This window comes from Thermobia domestica, chromosome 1 (assembly GCF_964235325.1).
Source record: "Thermobia domestica chromosome 1, izTheDome1.hap1.1, whole genome shotgun sequence".
In the NCBI taxonomy this organism is placed as follows: Eukaryota; Metazoa; Arthropoda; class Insecta; order Zygentoma; family Lepismatidae; genus Thermobia; species Thermobia domestica.
This window is the reverse complement of record NC_137454.1, coordinates 190,115,199-190,141,976: the sequence shown is the minus strand read 5'-3', so window position 1 is coordinate 190,141,976 and position 26,778 is coordinate 190,115,199. Positions and strand designations below refer to the sequence as shown.

Genomic DNA, 26,778 nt, shown 5'->3' with positions numbered 1-26,778 from the left:
CAAACTACCACTATCTCTTCTGAATATTTTCAACCAGAATTCACTCTTTATTATTTGATAACTCAAAATCTCTTTGTTACCTTCAGTGTGGCTTCACTACTGGACTTATTAGTCAGTAGCTTCATTGACAATTTATCTAAAAAGAAATCTCTGTCTCTTTTGAAATCCTTATTAGCATTTACTATATCTATTTCTATAACGTGTGTTTCGTTACAGGGTTTATTTGCATTCATGTATTATTTGAAGCTCTATTTTAATTTTTTCTAGATAGTATCATATTAGAAGTATTTCAAAGTTTCAGTAAACTGTTTTGTTCTTCAAAGTTGAATTGAAAGGTGCTGTCAATTAAATTCTAGTATGATATTCTCTATGTCTTAGAAAGATTGAAATGAATGCCTAGATTAATCGTATTTTAAGTACGACATATACATAATGTTGATAGTGCTAACTGTTGCTTTGTCAAAATGTAACGCTTAATAACTTCTTGCTCCTTTAATTTCAATTACTATTCACCTTCCTCCATTTCACTGCTATGTTACAGTTTTAAATGTTGATTGGCTTTTAATTGTATTATGATTTTAATCTTAGTCGAGGTTATTTATATCAGTACTATTTCAGTGCTGAAATTTTCATAATTTTCAACATCCAGAGTACTTTAATAACGGAATTTTTAATTATGCAACTAATTATTGAAGGTGACCCAAGGTTTATTGTAGAAAAATACAAAAAAATGGATGGGTATGACCATTCTCAACCTAACTTTCATTTTGCAGTTGCTTTGAATATAACAGATGATTAAAGGGGCTGCAAAACCATGTTTTCTTCGTTTAGATCTGTTAATGAAGTAGGTTAAACTTTAGAAGAAAGAAGGTATTAAAGTACTTGTAATATATATTGTTATAACTTGAGAAGTGTGAAACTAATTGTCTTTTTCTTTTGTTTTTTAACCCAAAGAGGTAGATAATTTGTTTCTTAAGTCTTAGAAGTCGTTTCACAGACGCTGCCTTGCATACTGCATTCATTAGCGTTGAATGACATCATTAAAAGTACATATGTATGCATGAAACATGCTTTACATCACGGTTCGTTATTAGTTACAATGACATACGTAGGAGGAATAGGTCATGTGTTACATTCCACTTATTTCAGAGTTACGTAAAAACAGTCTGGAATTTCCAAATTATGGGTCTACCAGAAAGAGAGCGCACAATCTAGTGAGGTAAAGGTTATGAATAATCAATGCCATCAATTAAAAGCAATAATTAAATCTCATACTTAACTCTTTCTGAAACTCTGTTTTTCTTTATTGGTCACATGATTAATCACATGACTTGGTCACATGATTAATCGACTTCGTGCAGTTGCTATTACATCGATTTTGTTCAATTATTTCAAGCAGTTGCTTGTCAACTTGCTCTCGTTTGGTCAATTCAAAATTGACCGGCAAATTCAATGACGTCCATGAGGAGAGATATTGAAGCAATATATTCATCTATAGTAGAATCATTTATATTAGCGGCTTCACGATTGTGTTATCTATTTTTTTTTATTTACAGTCCATTTGTCATTTTAAAGTTAATTTGCTTTGACTCTTATTTTGTGCAGCTTCTCTGGTTGCAATGTTCTAGTTTAAAAGATATTTTATAGACAATCACTTTTCTCATACAATTCTAAAGATAACATACTATTACTCCCCAGACTGCCATACTTCCAAAACTTGTGATCGGAACGCCAACTCCTCTGTCTTCTACGGAAGTTTTCCGGCGACAGATATTTCTACTAAGCAACCTAGCCGATTGCACTGGTCGACCAGATCTAATCCACAACAGAAAATAGGAAATCTTTCAATTGGCTGGACAATAGACTCTTCGCGTTCAACCAATCGACCGAATCGACCATTAACAGATAACTCCCTTTATGATACACTCATATGGTATCTCCAAAAGAAAATGCCTAGTTAATTGTTACGCTATAAAATTACAAATTTTGTCGAAATTAAATGTAGAACTATTCTGGCAAGAATAAGTTTGAGGAGAGCCAGAAGGTTCTTCTGGTTCTATAGGACCCCTGGTTCAGATACTGAGAACATTTCAATGGAATAATCAAGAAATTACTAGATATCCCTTACGAACGGTTCATATTCTTACCTCGTGACAATGGCTGAACTGAAACCTGTTGTATGTTCCTAGATTTCAAGGCGGGAAAATAAAACACTACGCAATCAATAGTTGAGCAATATCATATTGCACCTTTTAAGTGCTTAGTTTGTATGTCAGTTATATTCCGAATAGCATGATTCCACTGGTAGCCCAACACATTCCAAAGTGAACGATACAGTGTTATTCAGTGGAATGCTTCAATTGTTCTCTATCAACTTTATATCCTATTCCATTATGCAACCAAAACTTCTTTGAAGTTGACGATACAGTACAACATCCAGAAAATCATGAATTAGTTTTATTTATCATTGGGAAATACGAAATACTGCCAGAACTAATTGAATAATAAATAATATTATAACAGAAAACTTTTCTAAAATCCTTATTTAAAAGAAAAACAATGATTTAAAAATGCGCAAAAATGATAAATTGGTATTCTTAGTGGGATAAAATAAAATAATGGCATTGAGATTATAAAATCATTATCTATTATTTATGATAGTTTATAGGGAACCATTTAAAGTGCCCCGTCCTTTTATAGTCTCAGTCGCATTTCTTTATTTTACTCCACCCCAAAATTCCATCTTTGTGTCTTTCTAAAAAGCTTTGTTTTTATTTATATTTAGATTGGATGCACATTGATACGGTGGTAAAGCATTTACCTCCGGTGCGTGGGGTCCCTAGTTCGATCCCGGCAAAATAAATTTGTGGTGGACAGCATCGTGTTCGCTGGTTTTCTCAGGATACTCTTATTTCCTTCCAAATTCTTCTTCCACCAATTTTATCATCATCATTCACTTGCCTTAATCATCCCTCTCTCTTAGCCTAAAGTGCATAATCATGAGATTTTAAAATGAATGAAAGTGAGACTTTAAACTGAAAGATTTCATTTTCTTATTTAGAAATTATTTAGAATAACACACTAATCTAAATGAAACAAAAAAAAAAAAAATATGGAATGAAATAAATTCATGTGAACTTCTCTTAGTCCCTGAATTCAAAGAAATATAGGATAAATTTCACTGACACCTTTTTATGCAAGTTTTCCTTTTTATATAAGTTATCATAAATTTTACTTGAACTTTTGAGTATTAACTTCTATATGTTAGATAATCTCATTTTATTGAATAGCAAAACTGACAAACTGTATGACAAAGAAAGAAAAGTTGAGCTGAAAAGTCGGAAAGAGATCTTTTTTCTTAGCCATCTAACCCTGTTTTCTTATTTCCGAAATGAAAATGTTCTTGAAATGTTCTAAATATATTCTTTTATGTTTTTCTTCACATGATTATTTTAATATTTATATTTCATAAAATTGAATTATGAAATGTGTGATTCAATTCATTATGTGTGATTCAATTTCATGTTCTTATTGGAAAATACAAATTAGTGTGAATATGCCTGTCTACTACCATGGACGAATGTTCTAAGGTCTTACGTTACTGCTACAGATCCCAAAATCTATCTGTTGCAGACGTGAATCCCGCTGAGGACATGAATGTTGCGTATTGACCTCTTATACATCATCTCGTTATCATTATTCAATTTCGTAGTGTCCTTTAAAGGGCAAATATTCCGTTGTCAATCTAAAAAATATAAATAAATAAAATAAATAAGATGAACTTAACAAATGTAAAGAAAATAATTGCATGGGCAAATTTTGCAAAATAGAAGGAACAGACTTTTAATGAGCATTGATGAAACAAATGTCTAGTTAACAGCGAGAAGGAGAATGGATCATTGATGGTTAAATTTTCAAATATAAAAATCAAACACTTGAAATACACTGAATTATAATGTGTAACGACAATCGAACGGAGGTAGATGAGCAAAATTTTTCTCCGCAACATTTTGAAAGCGCTAGTATTTGAAAATTCTTCCTCAAAATGATTTCAACAAAAGTCAAGTTAGAATTTTAGGGCTTCATTAAGATGAAACTGCAATAGATTTGCAATTGTTTTAATTATTAAAGAGTAAAGGATTAGTAAAGAGAAAGTAAAATAACCATCCAAAACTGTAGTAATTCATGATATTTTGGCAACAAACTGGTATTTAGAAACAAGAATAGCCTCTAATATATACACGTGGAAACAAAACTCCAAAGCAATTCTATTCATGTTGTTTCCATCATTACCACTTACTTCACGCCTAGCATATACTCACCTGTTATTGATAGTATCACACATAGGAAGGTAGGCAAACATAACTAAATATTCAAACTGAAAAATCTTTTTTCTCTCTCTTCCGGCTTAAAGGTGACGTATTTTTGTTAATTTTATTATATTTACCTACTCTTACTTCCTGTGGATTGTCATATAATGAGTATCAATGACTCATGTGCCCTCTGTAGTTCTGCGATCTTTGATTTGATGTACTTACATTTGTACTTGTTGATATATAAGCAGCTCGGGTGAACATAATGGGAAACACCACTTCCAGTGAAATTGAATTAATAGGTGGAATGAGTTGTTCTCGAATCACTGAAGAGTTTAATTTTGGAAATGTGCTTGCAGATGGGAGGGGGAAGCTTGTTTGATATGTGTCATTGCAATGAATTGCATAGTTAACCTTAGAAAGTTAGTAAATGTGAGATAGTATTATGTTCTCCCAAGTCGTTCATATATGAACTGAAATATTATTCTTCCTCGGAATACTAAGTATATTTCTACTACTGAGTATGTTAAATTAGACATAAAGCAGTGAGTAAAAATTTAGTTTGATATACTTCGTGTTCCGTGTTCAGTTGAACACGAAACAAACAGAAATCGGTTAAAGAAAAATAAGGACGGAAAGACAATATTGTCGTGAATAAAGATTTCCGACGGTGACAATTAGATAAGTATCGATGTTTGGAAAGTAATTGAAGTGAAAGTAATAAAAAATGTAGAGCATATTACTATTAGAAAATTGAAAGTGTTGAAAGTGCAACAAAAGTGAATGAACACGAACATAGAAAGTAGGCATAATCAGTGCATCACGATTAGAAATCTAGTAGACACATCAGGGGCAATACATTAATTAACAGGTTACTTTTCCCAATTATCTGAAACATTCCTGGGCTGAATTGTTTGATCATCAAAATAGATAAAATTCTGTAGTAGCAGTTCGTGCAACACATGTGGTGTGTGATTATTATGATTCACTATCATAATATGGGCATTCTTTTCGTGTTGAGTTTCTTACGAATAACTTTTAGATTTAGTTATTTTTAAATATCTAGTGTTCTTGTTACAAGATAATAGTCGAACTTCCGTTCTTCGCATGTGAAAGATAAATTTATGGACATTGAAAGATGTATAAGGATCCTCTCCCTCCCCCTTAGGATGCGTATTTTAATCGAAATGGAATGGTGAGAGCCAGCTCGATCCAAGTGCTAAATACGTCTCCTCGTTGCCTAACTATTTCCGTGTGACTTCATCTTTCACTCTGCCCTAAGCTATCGTTGGACATAGCATACCTAGTTTTTCTTCCTCATTTTGTTCGTTTCCTTGCTAGCAATGTGTGGTTTATGTTGAAAGTTTACTTTAAAAATAATGGAAAATATTTTATAATGTGTAACGATGAAAACCGGAACTATTCTGTTTTCCGTATCAACAGGTCCTGCTTTCCTCTTGTTATATTCATTTTAATGAATAACATAGGAAATATCGAGTTTGAGGTATGTGCTAACTGTCAATAGGTTCCGACGTTTTGCCTTGATGCGGTTACATGCATTTTTCTTAATATAGCTACAAGTTTTTAGTTAGGAGGCCCCAGTTGGTCAGTGGTAGATCGCTCACGTCTGGTGCATGGGGTCTCTAGTTTGATCTAAGCTCTCACTAAGTAGGTTTTGTAGTGGACAAACAATGCGTTGTGGGCTTTCTCGAGGTTCTTCCATTTCCGTCCACTTTCTTCATTCCACTATATCGTTCATTATTACCATCGCCGTCTTCTTTAGCCTCAAAGCATAAATCTTGGACGTTAAACTTTGAAGACAAAGTTAATTCTTAATTGTGCTAAATATATACACTAAGAATTTGAAACAACACTCTTTTAATATGTCGCGAAGGAGTCCTTGATATTTACGTAAAGTTAAAGCATTTTTCTTTAAAATATATAATAATTAAGGAAAACTTGTTTCTGATGTCTTATATCTTCTTCTAATTGGGTCTAATTTAATTAGAAAAGGATAAAATATTGCTCTTTTTTGAGTAAGTGTTATTGATAGTGAACTTGTGTTGTAATTTAACTAGGCCTAATGATAGATTAAAAACTAAACCGGTCAGTAATTGTACGCAGTAATGTCAGTAAACAATATTCAATGACATGTACTTATAGTTCCTATTAAGAGATTGGATTAGTATTAAATTTCCTTCAAAGTTGTGGGTGTAGTAATACAATATACACAGTAAGAATATACTCATCTCTCTATAACCTTAGAATGATTCGAATCCCTATAACTTAAGAACCTTATTTTTTAAAAAAAATGCATAACTAATTTTGACAATTTTTAATGTACTATAAAGAAAACTCAAAAAGTAAAGATATTATTCTTATATTTAAAAGTGCAGATATAAAAATAAATAAAGATCATTTCTTTCAACACTGGAAGCCGTTGCTGACAAAGTTCCATCCATCATTCTGAACGGTTCACGAATTCTAAAAGACAACAAAGATTGTTCCGGTCTTCTCACTCTGGCACTTTGTTCTGGTACTTGATTTGAAGGAGATTGTTACTTGAAACAAACAACGACTTAACAACACCTAACACAATAGTCTAAAGATGAATAGTACTAATTATAAAAATCATTGTATGAACAGTACTATATAGAATGTGCAGGGCAACAAATCATATTGAAGTTTTTTCAGGATTTTCCCTTCAGTTTACATAGATTAAATATGTCTTTGAAAGGAACACAAGAATATATTGTTGAAGCACATGATGAGATCTCTAATACAACACTGTTAACGAACGAATGTCTATTATGAGACAACGATCAATAGTTGATTAAAACGTAAAGAATTCCTGCTGGGAGTTTGGTTGATGCCAGAAATTTTGCAGAATATTCTTGCAATTCATGAGTATTTTATAGAAGACATTCTAGAAGAGATTTTCGTGTAATAATAAGACTGTAAAGTGTTGAAACATGAAGTGATCATTTCGACGTTGAAACAGACAGATTATCTCATTTACCAGCTCCACAATACTGTACTGTTACAATTCACCTTTCTCTATTTTTATTAAGGAGTTTTTTTTTTTAAATCGAAGTCTTTTTTATATACTTTCTCTGCTTGGCCGTTTGCTCGTCCAGGAGACGGAAAATCTCAAGAACTGTTGATGGATCAGTATTAATTTTTTGGAGGATATAGAGGGTAAAAAGTTAGGAATCGAATCGGACGGAGAGACATGATTTATTGAGTTAATTCCGAGATGTGGACAATCAAAAATCGGTTCCCCATGTACTCCCGTGGGAGTAATTATAGATATCCTTTCTTGGTGGACTACCTGCAGTATTATTTTGATTAGAAAGTTAGTATAACGTTCAGAATACGAACCAAATTCATTTACAAGTTATACACTGTAATCAACCAAATTCCTCTACAAGGACTGTGATAAACCAAACTCCTTTACACGGTATACACTCTGACAGTGCTACTTGCGTGTTCTTAATTTGTATATGAAAGCGGAAGGAAAATCTTTGCTTGTATAAAAATGAAGGACTCGAAAACTAGTCTTTTTCACGTAACCAACATGTATTGTGTTTGAAATGTCATCTATATCTGTACTGTTATACAAAAGAGTAAAATTAGCTCATCCTCAACACTCGGACTATACTACTACTCGTATAGCTAGGAGTCTGAAATTTGAACAGACAACTTTCTTTGTCGCGGAACCAAGGGATAAGAAAGGCTTTTTTCATAATTCGTATCCCAAGGAAGGTTAAGTGGTATCCTGAGGGAGGTAAAGTTCAAATTTTTACGTTCAAGAATTGAGTATCTCATGAATACCGAAAGTTAGAGAGATGAAACTCGGTATATAAAATTCTCATTAAATGTAACTGAACCCGTATTTCAGCGTTCTATTTCTTATTCTCAAAATGTTCAAAGTGAGAACTCGATAAAATTTGACATGTTAAATTCGTTACATAAATTCTTAATTAAAAATCGAACACGTGTTTCGGAGATACCCTGGTCTAGTTGCTAGTTCGCGCGAATTTAGTGCTCGGGGTTCTGCGTTCGATTCCTGGTGGAAGATCCTTGAAATTTGAACTTAATACGGTAGTTCGGATTCCAGCTTAAACTTTAGGTCCATGTCTCATATAGCCTTAGTACTGAAAAGGGACACTAAACTAGAGCTACCACCACCAACAGCGTGTATTATAGTTTTTTGAAACTCTACTCCTAAAGGGAAAAATGGAGGCAGTTTCTTTAATATTCATATTTCTGATTCTTTAATAATGTAGGGATTTGCTTAAGTTGGAGATCGAAATTCGGTATATACATTACTCCACTTCTGAAGAGGGAAAGAGAAATAATTTCTACAAGATTGAAATTTACAGTTCTATATTTATTAAACCTAAATCTTTTCGTGCGAAGAATTAGCACTTCTGCTGATATATAGAACTATACACACATAAGTACTCCTGGGGTAATACAAGTGATGCGTGTACGGTGTATAATATTTAGAGGAAGTTAAATCAATTTCAAACACAGATGAGCGCCAAAATTTAATTTTGAAAGTAGGTCATTGTGAATGTTTTCCAGTTACAGTGGAACTAATTTAATTGCGATTGACATTTGTATAAAGTTTTGTTAACATTGTTTATGAAACTAATGTAAATAATTCTCGGAGTAAACTTCAAAATCGCTACACCGTAGTGTTTCAGAAAGAGATTAAACACAATGGCTACTCAATACACAGCAAGATGAAGTAAATATTGTGCATATTAAGCATGTTCTAATACTTATATCTCTATAACTGTGAAAATAGAATTTACCTCGGGTCAGTAGAGACATGTAGTGAGAACAGTGGCGAATCCAGTAGTGGGCCATAGGGACCTAGGTACCAGTTTTTGAGTCACAAAAATAATTGAAGCTATTATATTTATATTTTTTTTAAATTTTATAGTAAGCATTGCCCTTTATTGTTTATTGGGAAATATTTGAAACATTAGATATATTTTCGTTGAAGTTTTTCTGTTTTGCAACGTATAAAACAACACTTGAGGTCCACAATGTCAACGTACAACCTAGCCATAATATCCATAGGGAGAGAGTTAAGTTGGAAATTTCTGCAGGACCCATGAAAAATTGTAAACTCATGATTTACCTATCATGGTCTGGATTCTGGGTGCCCCCCAGATTTTACCCTCTAGATTCGCCACTGAGTGAGGACCGTTATTGCACTCTGAATTATTGATAGCAATGATAGAAAAATAAAGTTAATGAAGCATCTAAGAATATGTGCACCGTGAGATTAATGTGGCGCATTCAGTGCACAAGGGAATCACCTCCACATTTTGGTCATTTTGATCTATTTACCTTTAAGATCTCTATTTGAAGCTCGTTACATAGCTTAAAAGATTCATGTCCAGATACTGTAAATTACTTTTGTGACGTACGTGTAAAAAAGAGTGTTTACTTTTCCATGTACATAAGCGTACTGTACAAACTTTTTCTTTTGCTCATACTTTGGTAATTAGGTTTGATTTCCTTGTACTCTGAACGCCCTTTGTAACGGACTACGGAAGTTAGAGAACATATTAAAATTCTCAAAGTCTTGCTGGTGTATGTTTTCGACAATTGCAAGCCTGAAATCGTAACTTGAAGCTTGTTTTATTTATTTATTTATTTTTAAGAAAATGAGAGGATGGTTTAATTTTAAAAGAGATGATTTGGACTACTACACAGATATCTCGTTGCATTTAATAGTGAGCTACTGCTATTTTTTCCTTAAATAAATGAATTAAATCATATATTTTAACCTTTCTTTGTTATAGAGGTTTTTTCAATTACGTCCTGTGGTTGAACCAGTTAGTTATCAAACACGAAATTAAAACTCATGTCCGTGTAACATCATTTGCATCTAAAACTAATTCGTCATGGTCATAATTCATATTTTAATTACATATCTTCGTCTTCAAATAATACCTTTCTTGCATACCTTCTTTTTTATTAAAAAAAATCTACCTTTATGTCTTATATAAAAGAAGAATAAAAAACTTTGATACACACCTAACAGTTCATTTCCTGCACTGGTTACGCTTAGCGATTGCGCATATGTCCAATAAAAAGAATAAGAAAGCTGCTATAAAATGAGTATGCGTCTATTTCTTAAAAGGCCCTTACAAGGTGTTCCAAAATCTCGAAATCACGAGAAGTTATTATTATTATTATTATTATTATTATTATTATTATTATTATTATTATTATTATTATTATTATTATTATAGAACATGTTCGAAATACTCACTGTTTAGCACAGAATTTCAGTGGTAGCTGACATGCTTTGTCGTTCAGTTCGTGACCTTAGGATCAATTGGCTAATTTTGGATGCCAGTTGTTGCCGATCATTATCCTTAGTGTAATCGAAGCTTGTAAAGTTCCTACAGAGGTAAAAGTCGGGAACATTTCCTCACGATTTACTCAGTCTAGTGTCACTCAGCTTTTATCCACAGAATTTATGCACTTGTTAACGGTTTGGGTCAAATCCTCCCGTACTAAACTTTGCAACCAGAACATCATGTGCAAAAAGCTTTCAGTCAGGAATCTTTCCGAGACGAAAATCTCGTCCACGACAAAACCGTGTCGGTATAAAACATTATCACGGTGATTTCTTCAATATATAATGTTCAATACGTCGCTATATGTATGTGAATTCAAATATAATATTTAATTACATTTAAAAGAACGGTAGAAGACATTTTTCAGTGTGCGCTTGGCGACTATTATTAATTATATTAAGTAATTAGACCATGGAAAGAACATCATTAATTTAACTAATTTTATTAATTTTACAAAGAGAAAAAAGAAAGATAGCTTACGAGATACTTCTAATAGATTACTTCCCTGCATAAAGTAACATGTCACATACCGTATTTAGGAAAAACAAATCCTCGTAGTAGTTTTAGTTCAAACAATTTAACTAAAGTAGTTTCGGTGGATAGGATTTAGGTTTATCTGACGATTACGTTGTAGGGGTCTATCTATTTATTTTAAGGCTGTCAAGTTCTTTCACGCTTCTAATGCCTAAAGTGAGCATTTCTGGATCAATGTTAATTAAGTTTTTCTTTCTTTTTATTCTTATTTTTTTTACCCTAGAAACTCATTCCTATTTTTTTCTTTTATTATCAGGTTGATAAATTAACCCTGACAATAGTCGGGGTGATGAAATATATATTTGAGGAGCTCCAAATCAAAACGCGCTAAGTCCATCCGCGGACGATGTACTTTTTGATGCAGATTTTCTATAAAACGCCAGCGCTGAAGCAATCTGTGCTACCCATTCGGTTCAAGAGTCAATATATCACTGCGTAAAACGGTCGTGAAATATAGCATTTGATGCAGAAAGCACTATGTCCACCGTGTCCGGAACAGAATGCGCTATTTGACAATGCAGGAAAGTATAGTCACATCAGCTTACAAGTTGTTTCGCGTGTTATCAGTATGAATGAGTCTACTGTGGTTAGGAACGTTGTTGAGATCACTTGGCGTCTGTACGGCGATAGTTTGATGTTTCTACGAAGTCCATTCGATTTTGTTCCAACGGATGCGGTTGTCAAAATAAAAACACACATGTTGTCCATGCCTTAATGATGTGGTTGTTGCGAAGATATCCTTTCTTCCTCAAGAATATTACTGTGCGCCTTCCAGTGCGAGGGCATTTCCATCTCCCCGCAGACCGATTGTTTGGAGTGAAAAGTCTTTTGGAAAATACTCTGAAATTTTAACCCTGATAGATACACTGCAATGTAAGCATCCGCGAAATTGGGACTGTAAAAGTTCTAGGTGTCGACTGGCATTTGAGGGATGTGAAAGCGTTAGGCAATTTCCTACGAAAAATTACATGTATCAGTGACATGAAACGTGTGTTCCTCAAGAAAGCTTTGAACCAAGGACTTCCCGGGGTTGTTTTCAATAATAATAATACTCAACGTACAATTTTGACGGCCCTTCTAAACAGTATATGTCACCACTGAAACGAAGGATGAAGATTGCCATCGTACCAGATGCCTCATGAAGAAACGATTCGGAGATCACTGGAGATGTGAATCTGTGCTTCAGTTCTATATTGACGCACTTGATGCACAGCCTGCACGTTGCACTGAAAACGGAAGTGGGTCCGAATGCGTCTGTTTGGAATAGGAAGTAGATATCGCATGAAACGCAACACGAAATTGAAAGCATATTACTGGAAAACATATTAATGTTAATGTGTATTCTTATAGCAAAAGTTCATTATTTTCAATTTGTACTATGTACGTTCGTTTTATGGCGTATAACCCTTTCATATTCGCATATAGAAAGACTGAATTTATACTTCTACATGCCTCATACACTGTTGTTTCTACCACTGTAAATATTCTCAAATATATTTTTGTATTTCATTTATGGAGTCTCAGATACATCATTTTCGGTGTGTTCGCATCAAAATACACTTTGTCCAAAATGTTTTTAACAATAACTTGGCTATTACTGAAAAACTGTTTTTTTGTAATCATGCCATCTCAACTTGTAGTACATTAATTAACATATAACATGAACAGTTTATTTAAGTTCGAGGCAGTTTCGGAGCGTGGTTTTTCTGCTCTCCTGGAAAAAAAATATTATGAACTCAGCGCTTTTTGCTTTGGGGCGCTTTCCTTCATATGTAATATTAGAGTTAAACACAGGAGGCAACAAATACTGTCGTGTTCTATCATCCTATGGTAGTAAACAGAACATCATAAACGAAGCCGAGGCATATTAACAATTCCTCATGTCATCCGAGCGACAACTTTGTGTAGTTTTCCAACGGAATAATCAGGATCTGTTGTAAGACGGGGTTGACACAAGGTTAACAAGAAGCACATAAGATAGGTTGGGAACTACTGTTTGATAATTAAAACATTTCTTTTTTAAATTGTGCAGTAGAGATGTGCTTATTACTAACGAACAAATTCATAGTTTGTACTGTGAAACAGTACTAAGCGTTTCCGAGATGATGTGTAAGAAGAAGATTCAAATTCTGTAACATTATATTGGAATGCAGTACTCTGAAATAATTTGTTTTACTGTTATTTTGAAAATTTGTTGTCGTGTTGTTTGGAGAAATATTTTTGTGATAAGTTTTGAATTATCAAGGTAATAATAATAATAATAATAATAATAATAATAATAATAATAATAATAATAATAATAATAATAATAATAATAATAACAGATGAATGTAGCATGTGTATAAATAAAGCTAAGATGTAGTATTCGAATCAACATATATTTAGATTTATTTATTTATTTTATTATTATTATTATTATTATTATTATTATTATTATTATTATTATTATTATTATTATTATTATTATTATTATTATTATTACTCAATGTCTGAAAACTTAAAACTAATGATTGAAATGCCAGTATTCCTTAAATTGTCTCTGTTATGAGCTTTTATTAATCGGGATCCATCACTGTATAAATATATAACTACAAAAATACATTTTAAAAACTCTTTTGTATGCTGAAGACATTTACAAGCTCAAAATGTGAACTCAGCTTTAATGGGTTATCTTAGGCATTTTCGTAAGTTTATTTACTGTTTTAGCATCTGTTCATATTACTGATTAAGTTAATCAGTTAAATATCGGCCCTGTATATAAACAAAAAAAATCGATCTTACATTCACTATGTGTTCGTCATGTTGTCTGTAACGTCTTGTAATTGTAAAACCATATATCTCTAAAGCAAAAACAACTATCAATAAACGGTATTCAGGTTCGGGGCAAGCAACCCAAAATTTATTCAACCGTTTACAATGGGATGACCTACCTGTTAGTGATGTCGCCAGAAATATATTTTTTTTTTCCGAGAAGAAGTGAAGATTCGACTTACCTCAAGAAAGAACAGAATAATCAAGAAACGAACTGCAGATTTGGACTTATCTCGTTCGATTTACTCGTATGGTTTTAATGCGATGACTTGTTTATTAGTAGCGTAGCCAGATGTATATTTTAGTCTGAGGCTGTTCTGTGTTTAGTGAGGTTATGTTTTTGGGTTTATAAATATAATTGAGAGTATATATTTAGCTGTTTCCAAACCAATGAAATTTATAGAATGATGACTTCTTATTCTTGAAAAAGTTTATGAATTTAATATTCCGAAAAATGACACTTTGACTCTTTCACTGGAAATACAATTTTGATTTATTGAAGTTATTGAAAACATATTTTTTAGGTAGCGACATATAGGAGATCCACAGAAATTTATGTGGCCATTATTACCCACCGTTTAACAGCTTAAGGACCAATCATAAAATCAGATGTTTTGCTCTGGAGCCGGTAGCGTTTACTGGCCTATTGAATAAAAGAAAACGTGAAATGTGCTTAACATATATGTACATGGCTCCAGTAATAGAGCAAGTCTGTGTGTAAGGATATATATGCACATGGTATTTAAAGTGTTAAAGGTAAAGACTCTGACTTGATCCCTGATGCAAACTTGTTTCCTGAAAGGAGGCACCGAAGCAAAAGGAGTGAAGAAGGCTCTCATGAAGAAGTTGATTTTTTTCCCTCTGGAAATAGAACAACTCTCACTCTTCTTTGTTGAAGGGGTACGGAGAACAAAGCAGCTATTAGCCAATCAGTTGTGGACATTTTATTAATAGTAGTTATTTTCTGGTGCAGTATATTTGATATCTGTGATCTTGATGTCGACATTCACAAAAGCCTGTGGGCCATAACTAGTTGGAAGAAAGATTGACTGACAAAACCCTAATATTCTTCGCAAAAGAAAGAATATATACATGATGATGGAGCATATAATTGCACTCATTATTTTTGAAGTCTCAGAGTGTGTTCAATTTTCGTTTTTAGTCTTTTTAAAATATATATTGCCTTTTAGTTAGCTATCATTTATCAATGTCGGTGCTGAACTTTTGTAGGCGAAAAACTTTTAAACTTAAGTTGAGGATTAATTCTTAACAATGTTTATAAGTAGATAGAAAATGAATATTAAATCAATAATAAGAATGCATAATCATTAAATCAAGAAGTATAAATGAAGGGGTAGAAATTACTTTTCTGTTTGGATTTTCTAAACGTTTAATTAACACTTTGAAGTACGAAGCGCGTCCGTCTTTGCACACTTCTAGTATATACTGTAACCTCTGCTTCCACAGATCGCCTTTTGCCACTACTTGATTGCACTAATTTTACTTTTCATCTAAGGTGACAAAATTCTACATGTAAAAGTAGGATGTTTCGGAATCTCAGAACCCTCTACAGGAGAAAAGGCACTCTAAATGAGAAGACCTACGTTATACTAAAGTCAATATGCTATAAGCATTGTATAGAACAAAACTATGAGTTCTCAGTTGGTTCATTGAAATTTCAACATTCATTTGATTAACAGATGAATGATAGCCTTGGAAGCTGTTATTGGTAAAATAGACTTTTTTTTTTTTAATCAATGTTGCTAATAATATCACAGAGAATTTAACCAAATTCATGGAAGAAACCGTCAGAAATCTGCCACCTTATTGAAAAAAACCCTGCTAGAATTGGTACCAATAATGCATTATAATTATAGCATAAAAATAGTGCAATATGCTTAATAGAAGAGAAAAAATCACAACTATTAATCATTAATGTATGAAAAGAATAATCCGTAATCGGAATATAGTTTTTACTATGTTTGTTTAATCTAATATCAGGTTCAGATACGCTTTACTTATTTATTATTATTATTATTATTATTATTATTATTATTATTATTATTATTATTATTATTATTATTATTATTATTATTATTATTATTATTATTATGCCATGGTAACAAAAGTAGGAAATTTTAGTTCCAAATTGCTCCTATACCAACCTATCACACTATCGTTTCCATGTTTTATTACCCACACTGAGCAAAATCAGTTACCCCGACAGCAGTAAATTTTATATACGGAATAGTACGTTTACTACGTAAATCTGTACGGAGCGTACGTTGTCTGTATGCTACACACGTATTGTCCTTTTCCCATTTAGATCTACATCATGCTGCTACAGTATATTTGACATCCAATAGTCTTCCGTATGTTATGTACGTATACTGTTACATATGTGAACTGTATGCTACATCCGTCCATCCTGGCCGTCTATATACAGTATCTATTTCCTTTTTGTCATTTGTGGGGGCATCTAAATAAATGACAGCCATCGTGAACTTATCGTGCTTCCTACCGCATTTATTACCTATATTATATTGATCGAGTGCAAATAGTTAATTGGTATCGTTTCATCTGATATCATGTTACAACTTATACTATATTCCTAGAGTACATAAGAAAAACGTATGGCAGCACTTTCTACTCATGTAAATGATAAAAAATTCATACCCTTACACCACTATCTTCGTGAATGATTACGACAAGTACAATATGCTGGTCGTTCCTTGATATAAATGTCAAAATACCACATAAAGCATTTAAAAAATCTTGCCGTCAGTTACTAAATACTTATACTATTATTCGAAGGACATATAAAGGTGTGGAAATAACATACTGACGTGATAGTCAAAGTATGTTCTTTAACACCTGTATACATATTGCATTTCTTGTTGTATATATACTAATAGTTTTTAAACGACATACGAAAAATCCGTATAAAGCATATACAATATGCATTCCGTATCTAATCTTACGTAAGGGGAATACCCACAGTAGTGATTCTATCTAATGAATGAGTGTAACAAACACATATATAGAACTTATGTTACATACTTCTTGTAACTATGCTGCATACTGATAGTCTGCAAATGTGTTCATTAGTAATCCGTACATACGGTTACGGTTAAATGGTACATGCATATGTACTGTGACTGTAGATGACGTCATCACACTTATACTGAAAGTGCGTGTAAAACACAGCTTTTCACTTTTATGCTTTCTGCGAGATGTTGGATACATCAGTCAAGGAACTACAGGATTTACGAATGTAGTATACGTTTCTCCGTATGCCACGTACGTTTCTTTTTGTTAGTGCAGTCCTTCAAGTATGTTTTTTCAACGAGTCTTTTCTAAATTTCTGCAAATATGCTGACTCCATTCTGGTTGGAAGTACACTCAACCAACTCAAAAACTCAAAGAAAGGAAAAACCGCCATAATAATACATATCAAATAGAGAACGAGATATTATCAGGGTGACGCTGAGTATCGAAAAATAATGTATATTTAGTTTTTAAACTTCCCAATTGCCTGCAAACCGCTGACGAGCAATTTTCACCACTAAGTGAAAATCGTAAAATTTAGTAGAGACCTGCTAATGTTGCAACACTATTTTTTATTAAATTCTGGACCATTACATATTTATTGGAAAATCTTGGAGTGAGCCATTGAGCCTCAACTTTCCCTGGAGTTAGCCAATCGACAGCCCCACCCCACCCCGGAATTAATATTAATTACGTGTAAGTAGCGATCACATGTCACTCTTGTGCAAGGGACCTCATTTAGCAAATAGTATTCCAATATAACCCTCTCACATTTTGATTTTGCACCTCCGGACAAAATTTTCTGGAAGAAAGTCTGAACATGAAGACTCAAATTGGGACTTTCACACTTAAAACCTTGCTTACCTATCGATTTATTGTAGTTCGCATCCATTTGTATTGTAATGGGACATATTTGCTACCTTAAAGAAACGGAAAAAATAAGTGTGCGTGAAACTAATGGTTGAGTGCGTATTATTAGCGTTATAATGAAAATGACGACAGTTTTGAAGAATTTTGCTTTAAAACTGCATTATTCCGTTACATATAGGTGAAGAATACGCAAGCATGCATGATCTGCATAAAGGCTTCCCCACCTACTTCAAATTGGAATGTGTATGGTAATTGAGCCATTTTTATGCAGTTCTTCAGTATTAGAACGGTAGGTTTAAAGTAATAACAGTATATATACATAAAAAAAGAAAATTTAGTATATAAAAAAAATTACGACACGCTATATGCATTCTGATTTCTTGGAAATTTCATTTTAATTGTTAATTTGTTGGCTAGGCGTGACAGTAATGACACAATTATCGGTTGGAAAAATATTTTAATTCTTTCCGAACGATTTCCTACAATAATTCTTAGTTTAGTTTCTTCTCAGTCGTCTGGCAAATCACTTAAGGTATTAAACAGTTTACGTTTTATAGTTCAAGAGGACAGTGCTTTATTCTTCGTTCAAAGAGTGTAAGTTATGCTATATATCGTAACTAATTTTTAAAAACTAGTTTCCAGTAGTTCTTCTGCTAGCGCTGATTGTATTAATTGAATGTATATATTGGAGCATTGGTGTAAGTGTAGAATCTTTTGCCATGATTCCTTACTCTTGCGAATTGAATCTTACAAGTTAGCTTGGTCTAACGGTCTTCTAGGTAGGAGGTTACAGTGCTCTAGAAAAGCCTAGCCTCCCTCTGTGCACGTTGTGTCAGATCTCTGCACTAGTCAATACAATTTTGATATTTAATCACATGAAACGTTTTATTACATGCTTATCTTTAACTTAACAATGATTCAACCACGTCCTTAAGTGTTATAGATATACCACATTGACTTGACACCTAGTCCTCCGTTTCTAGCGCTGCTATCGGCAGAAGGAATTCCATTCCCTTTCGCTAAGACTCTCTGGCTTAGCACCAGCTGAACCCTTATGGGCTCAACGAGTGGGTGTGGGCTTTAGTTCGCATTTTTGTCACGGCCCAAGACATTTTGGCAGCACTATAGAACTTTAATTTAACTCTTTTTCCGACGTCATACAATTATGAAATTTTGCACAGCGAAGTAAGTTGGGCAATAATATTACATATTCCATTACTACATTTTACGTATATCTTTATACAGAGTATTTTCTTACTTTATTAATATTACTCTCGGCTAACTATATATCCTATCCCAATATACAACCAAAAATGATCTGCCGATGGCATGTACAGTACAACGTCCAGAGGATCTTCGTAAATTTTAATGGATTATAGCAAAACACTTAGAGCGCCTAATACTTTTTTAGTCTTACTGCCACTTCTTTATTTTATCCCACAAAAAGCTTTCTTGTGTAATTTTGAATCTATTTCTCAGGTAGATTTTAATGTGGAAAAACACCCAGTCTCGGCAAGCGTGTACGAGAGTAACAAACCATGTAGTTAGTTTAGAAAATGTACTTAGTTATGACTAAAAAGTAGAAAATAAAACAAGAAAACTATTTTAAAAGCATACTTTGTTTCTTAAAAATCTAACAAACAAAATAAAATAAATCATACTAAAAAGTTTTCAAGAAAATTACTTTTAAAGATAATTTTCTACTTATGCATGACTAAAAACAAAAGCATGAGGAGCAAGCATTCTTAAGCATAATTAATTTATATTAGAAGTATATCAGAGCGCTCCCCATGCTTTTCTTTTTAGTCATGCATAAGTAGAAAATTATTTTAAGAAGTAATTTTCTTGAAAACAGAATTATTTTTTACTTTTTAGTGCGACTTGATTTTTATGTATAGAAAGCATGTTTTTAAACAGTTTTTATTTTATTTTTCTTATTTAAGTGAACAGATTCTTGCGAAAAAAAAATATGTTGGTACGGGCTAGTTCATGCAGCAGCAGCAGCGTAATTTCTATGAAACTTGGGTGGGTGGGGGGTTGGAAAGATGAATCTTTCAGTTTTACATCCCATGGTTATGCCGTGTAGGCTAAAGGAGACGGTGATGATGAGAAATGAATGAAATAGTGGAATGAAATGGAAGGAAACGAGAGAACTTCGAGAAAACCCACGCACATAGCACTCCATCACAAAGTTTAGTTGGTGCAAGTTGGGATCGAACCAGGGAACCTATGCACCAGAGGTGAACGCTCTACCCCTGAGCCACCGCGGTCCACTGGGGGAGTTGAGGTAAGTGTGTCTGTCTTATATTCAAGCAAGGATATTCAGATCCTGAGTACTCAAGCAAACGTTGGGAGAGCATGAGCCACACCTCGACCCTCAATCGTTGACTGTAGGTGCATGATATAAGAAATTGGATTCGTTAGTTAATTGAAATGTAACGTTCCTTTCCAGCAACGAAGTTATATGAGACAGGAATTAATATCGTAAAGAATTAGAGATAGAGGATGTAGGATTTAGGAATTTGCACAATGGTGTTGAATATCTTTTCTATCTCTATATTTTAACCAAGTGATTTACATGGAAATTATATTTCTCTTTTCTTTAAAATAATAAATAATTCAATTATTTATTTATTCTAGTTTATTTTTCAAATCCCCTTAAATGTCTCTTGCCTTTCCAGAAATGAATTTGCATTATACATAAATTTAATATTACTTAAATTACATTTAATTACTAAATATAAAATTTATATATAACAAAATAAGGTACCTTTAAATAGATTTTGAAAAGAAATTATTAAAATCAAACCATTAAAATTCAAGTTCATTTAAAATAAACATAATAGACAAAAGAGGTACCTGTCTGTCAATGTTAGATCAGCAACAGATTTCTTCAAGTGTCTATTATGTAAGTTAAGGAATGTGACATGAGTTTTAAACTTCACACTTCGAATAAGGAATTCTTGTTACTTCAGTTACATATTTTACGAATTAATTCATAATCATTTATTAGACTGCCCTACATGTTCAGAAGTTCACTGAATGCTAACTAGCTTATGCCTACACTCGATTTTATGACAGAAAAGTGAAATCTCACTCACATGCCAATACTTGAATAGCGAAAATTAAAATTTCCCGTTACAACTTTTCTTTTTTAACTTATGTCTATTTAGTTTGTTTTTGACTTATTATTTTATTTAAACTGAACAAGATGTAGTGTGTTCCTTACAAAGTTATGAATATATTTATTTTCATGCTCCTACGACTTTAAATTCAATTACACTTAACATAGTTCAAGTGTAGAATTTATTTCGGGGAGAAGAATAAACAAGGGAATAAAGTCAGTAATCTCAAACTGATTTATAGTATGATCAATAACTGAAATAATTAAATAATTTAACATCTGAGAATTTGTATACAAATTTTATAATTTATATAAAAAATGCATTTAACCATAGGCAGTATCTAGAAGAGGAATTTAAAATTAGCGTGTTGGAGAGCATATCAACAAAAGAATGCAAGGCAAGCGACATGGATGGACACTCTCTATGAAATAACTTAATCTTTCATATTATTATATAAATCCAAAGTATAAAGTTTCATTCAATTGAAGTTATTCCGGAAGCTGGTATACGACAATATTATTCTTGTTCAGTTCTTGAATTACTTAGTATCTACAAAATTATTCTAGAAGTTTGTGATATAATGAATGAAATGGAATGTCTCACATTGCAGATATATCTATTAAGGTAACCAAGAAAGTTCTGTCGCCTTTTGTGAAGGCATATGTTCCATTGGCCCTCGCACCGTGACTTCAGTGCCAATGAATAAGGTGAAGGCCAGTTGTTGGTGTGGGTGTATCCAACATACTACCTGGTTGTGGCAGTTCAGCTACACCGTGAACTTGCGTAAGAACAGAGTGAACATGAGCCCTCCACAGAGCGTCATAAGGCCGTGTATGCAGTACGAGTTAAAACTGGGGTCAAACGGCGCTGCAGCGGGGCGGAAGATATGCCAGGCCTTTGGTGAGGGTGTCGTGACTACGCGGACAGTGCAGCGGTGGTTTAAGAAGTTTAAAGACGGTGACGAAACACTCGAAAACGCACCACGTGCCAGAAGACCAACATGTACAAAATAAAGATCTTCAGGTTGCATTTGAAGCAAACAGTGGGCATACATGTGATGAACTGTGACTACAGTTCAGTGTGAATGGAGAAACCACTCGGCATGTAATGAGAAGTGGGTCCTGTATGAAGCTCTACGGCGCCGTCATTTTGGTTAGCATCCCACGAACTGGTTCCAAAACAGCCGAAAGTAGCACTGCACCAGAAGAAGGCCTCCTGTATGTTTGGTGGACTGTTCGCCAGATTTTAGTATTCTCAAACTGGTACTCTCTAGCTGCTGAATTACATATATTAAAATCAGATTAATAAAAAGGTAAATACCAAGTTATGTGTATAAATCTTTCAGTTTAACGTTCCATGATTATATTCTTTAGGCTAAGGGAGAAGAATGACTAGGGCAAGTGAATGGTAATGAAAGAATTGGAGGAATGAAAATGTGGGAGGAAACGGGAGTACCCCGAGAAAACCCACGAACACGATGTTGTTCACCACAAACTTACCTAGTCGGGGATTGAACCAGGAATCCCACGCACTAGATGAAAGAGCTCTACCACTGAGCCAACGTGCCCTCTAAACAGTAGTCTTCTACAGGTCAGTCATCTACATCTGACGGGGAACTGCATAAAACATTGGACCGCTTGGATATCAAATGGTGCTACCCCAAAACCGAAATTCTTCAGGAGAAAACTTTAAACTTCGACATGCCGCATCAAGAGAATGTTGTTTACTATTAGCATTAGAGAATATATTCCATAATTATGTTTTTGATTGCAAACATAGACTAAAACAAATATGAATTTTTCATGAGATATTGAACTTCGAAGCTCTCTCCTGAAAATCTTAGATTTTGGAGGTACGACACTTGGCATCCAAGTGGTCCAAATAAGCAAACATATAATAATAATAATAATAATAATAATAATAATAATAATAATAATAATAATAATAATAATAATAATAATAATAATAATAATAATTCAAGTTCTAGCACTTTCCTTTAAAATCCAGTAGAAGATGAAATCGTTTAGAATATGAAAGATCATTTCTATTTATTACTTTTACCGATAAATCTTACCAGACGGCTGAGACATTCAGCCAGAGAGTCAAACCGGAACCATATCGGCTCAGCAAATATAAATGGTCACCACATACATAATTGATATAAGCTACTTAGACGAGCTTCTATCATTCGACAGGACATATATTTGTCTCGCTGTTCCACGATATTGTTCGTATTTTTTGGAGCTGAAACCATTCATTTGAAAGAGATCAATTCTTTCCATTTAAAAAAAAATAACCTTCCTTTAAAAACACCATGAATCGTGATCTGTGTTTTCTTGGACGATTCCAAATTGAGCTTACTAGTCAAGGGTAAATGAATGAATTCAAGCCCATTTCGATAAAATATTTTAGATTAACTTTTATTTTTTTAAAGAAACTTTCCATTTTTATAAAACATAGCATATGTTTCCTTTAGTGTCCGAATTTGGCCTATATGGTATACCTGTACTAAACTAAGATACCAAAAATCATCAAAGCTACAGTGGTGGCTCTTGAGAGAAATCACATGAAAGTTTTAATTTTTACCGATGTAACATCTTTCAAGAGCCACCACTGATCTACTGTAAAAAATTAAAAATAAGCTCTGCTATAACACTTGAAATATAGCTAAGACTTTTATATCCAATTCGACTGTTGATTTCCTTTAAGTCTTGCTAATTACCCATATCAATAGGGTTGAAATCAGTCAAGGATGAATTCTCTATCCAGCTTTAAAAAAAATCCTCCCTTATTCTATCTACAGAACAAGTAATTGCCATAAATATGTTTCACTGACCACTTTGCATTAATTCTTACGTATTTTTCTAAGATTTTGTTTACTATTGCTGATATAATTATTTACAGTAAATAAGGGTGATCATATTCTTAAATGTCAAAATGCGGACACTGTTGTATCTGGATAACTCGTAATATAAACATTAACTTTCGACACAAGAATTATAAGTTTTATCGTATATTTTCAAGTTTGCTTTTAAAACATTATAAAAAAATATATGGAAATGTATGGAAATAATTAAACAACAGTACTTCCACACCATCATGTTCATTTTGACTGTTCATATTTTTCAGTAGATGTATATATATTTGACAATTCATTCGTTGAATACAAATAGCCAAATATATATTTACATGCGAAGTATCTGAAATTGAATTAACAATACAGTTGAACGTAGAAAATGCGGACAGATTAAAGAATTTCGGAAAATGTATGCGGACGAAACTTTTATACTCTCAAAAGGCTTACGTGTCCGCATAAATGTTGACATATGGCAACCCTACATTGACTGTATGGGTCACTTAAATAAAGTAATATCAAAAAAGGTGATATCTTGCTTCGCTGCATGTGTTGCACTGCAACCTTCAATTATTTCTTAATAACTTGTAATAAATAATTGCCAGAACTGATAAGAATACTTCACGTAATTGAGTTACTTGGTTTTCCTGATGTCTTTGGCATATAACTGCAAATACCTACCTACTTGTGATTTGATCTCCAGTTACGCACAATATGTTACGGAATTTTAAGTTTTGAGTGACATAAATGTAACGTTTGTCACTGAATTGGAACAGAATACACGTTTTTAGTTTTATGCGAAAGACAAAAAGAAAAATACAATAATAAGTTAAAAATTACAGTTGAAAATAAGAAAGAAAGAAAAACATAGTAACGAAGCGAAAATAATAACTCAGTTTTGCGCACTATCAAATTTCAATCTTCTTGTTTCACCTTTGTGTAATTCTTGGATCTGTCTTTTTTATTTTGTCCACACGATGTTGTTTTCATACTCTAAATATCATACATGGGAATTAATTATAAATGCCATGTGTTAAATTTGAAGAAACGTCGTATACTGAATATAAAGGTCAATTGCCTATTGCAGCTATATCAATTTTTTTCGGAAGTGCAAATGCAATATATGGTCATCAGAAAAAATTGGATACGCACACGCATATATTACATGTTACTTTGTCAACAGCAACTTCGAAACAAGTCTTGTCAGTTGATTCAGTTATCTTTGTTTTAGTTCGCTTTGATACGCCGAAAACGTAATTTCTGCGTGCTATATTATAAACAGTGTTTCAATTTCTCGATTATTATCGTATTTCGGAAGTTATACATGAGTAAAATAGTTTCGTTACTTCCGATGACAACGAAAATTCACGATATCAAAAGTTGCGTTTTTGAATCCAAACACTATAGTTGCAGGGTAAAGAAAGCATGGAGCGGAATATGTTAAACATTTAGAGTGCTTTAAATAAAACTCGCTTCCTTATTTTTGATCTATTTACTAAACTTCATCTTGCGAAGATTTTAACAAAGAATATAATTTTATTTTTCCTTGTGGTATTTATATTTAGATAAACGCAAAACATAACTATTGTAAATTCAACATGTAGCATACTTCTTTGGAACCCATCGACAACATATGATGTCTAAAATACTGGAGAAAATTCATCATGCGTACCTATCCATTAACAAAGCAATACGAAAGTTGTACAAACCAATTTTTGATGATGTTAGTACTACAACTATTGCCACATCAGTTGCTAATTTACTCTACTTAGTCTATTAGAACTACTGAATCGAATAATTATGTAATAGGTATTCCTAAGGAGGACGGATGTTATTAGTTATTACAACAATCCGATCTTAAATGTGTTTAGATATGCTTGTCTTACGATAGCCAGGAGTTCGTTTCATAGCTTACAAGTAAGGTTGCACAACATTTACAAAAAAAAAAAAAAAATCAACACTAGTAAAACTCAATTGGTATTATATTAATACAAGTGTTGTTGCTTGTAATTTATCACCCAGCTGAAATTATATGACCGGTCCACATATACACAAGGCTGTAGTTGAGGGTATACGCCATACAACCACTGCTTAACCTTAGTCATTAGAGTACATCTTCTGTTCCAAGGCGTACTACCTCGTCTGTATTTGTTTATTCCTTTATTTAAGCGGGTCCTGACTCCAGTGATAAAGTGACTAGATCACTTTCCTTTGTATTGTATTGTTAGCCGTTGCTCAAGTATATTGATCATGCAAAAAAGATAAAAAAAATCAGTGTTTTCTACTTCTCTGCTATCACAAAATAGAAAGAGGGAAAGATAGAAAGAGGGAAAGACTTCTGTTTGAGTTGCTTTTATCAGTGAATATCACAGCTCTTTAACTATGATATTTGTATTTTCATCATCCTCCTCACCACACTTTTCTTAATTCCTTCTAGTAGGGTATACATCGAGTGCGGTTTACTCTGTTCCTTCTCACGGTGGATTGGTTTCTTCTGCACACTTACACCCATTTATGTTATTAACGACAGACGTGGCTCGTGAAGGAAGTCACATCGTAAAAAATTTAAGTTTTATCGCTTCAAGTTAAGATAACAAAAGTTACCCAATGTTCTAATTGTTCTGTAAAATAATTAGAACGTTAAGTACCTTTTCTTAATTTAATTTGAAGTGATAAAACTTCAGTTTTTATCAATATGATTTTCCTCACGAGCTTCCTCTGAAATGAAGTGATTTGTCTAAGGAGTATAATCAAGGAAAAAGCTTTTAGATTACATATAAAATAGTATCACCGCCTTTGTACTATTAATACATGTAAGGGTTTCACGTTGTTTA

At 33.0% G+C, this 26,778-nt stretch overlaps 1 protein-coding gene across 3 annotated transcripts in view; it reads left to right on the top strand.

Moving 5' to 3' along the window:
• LOC145692189 (actin, cytoplasmic type 5-like) overlaps nt 1-26,778 on the top strand; it is a 46,911-nt gene that overhangs the window by 10,937 nt on the left and 9,196 nt on the right. Inside the window, exon 1 of one of the 3 annotated variants that reach the window (XM_081767498.1) lies at nt 18,486-18,559. The exons of the other annotated variants lie outside the window; for them this stretch is intronic. The gene's annotated coding sequence lies outside the window, so the exon portion shown is untranslated. Of the gene's footprint in view, nt 1-18,485; nt 18,560-26,778 lie in introns of those variants that run through there. 3 annotated transcript variants of the gene reach the window in all.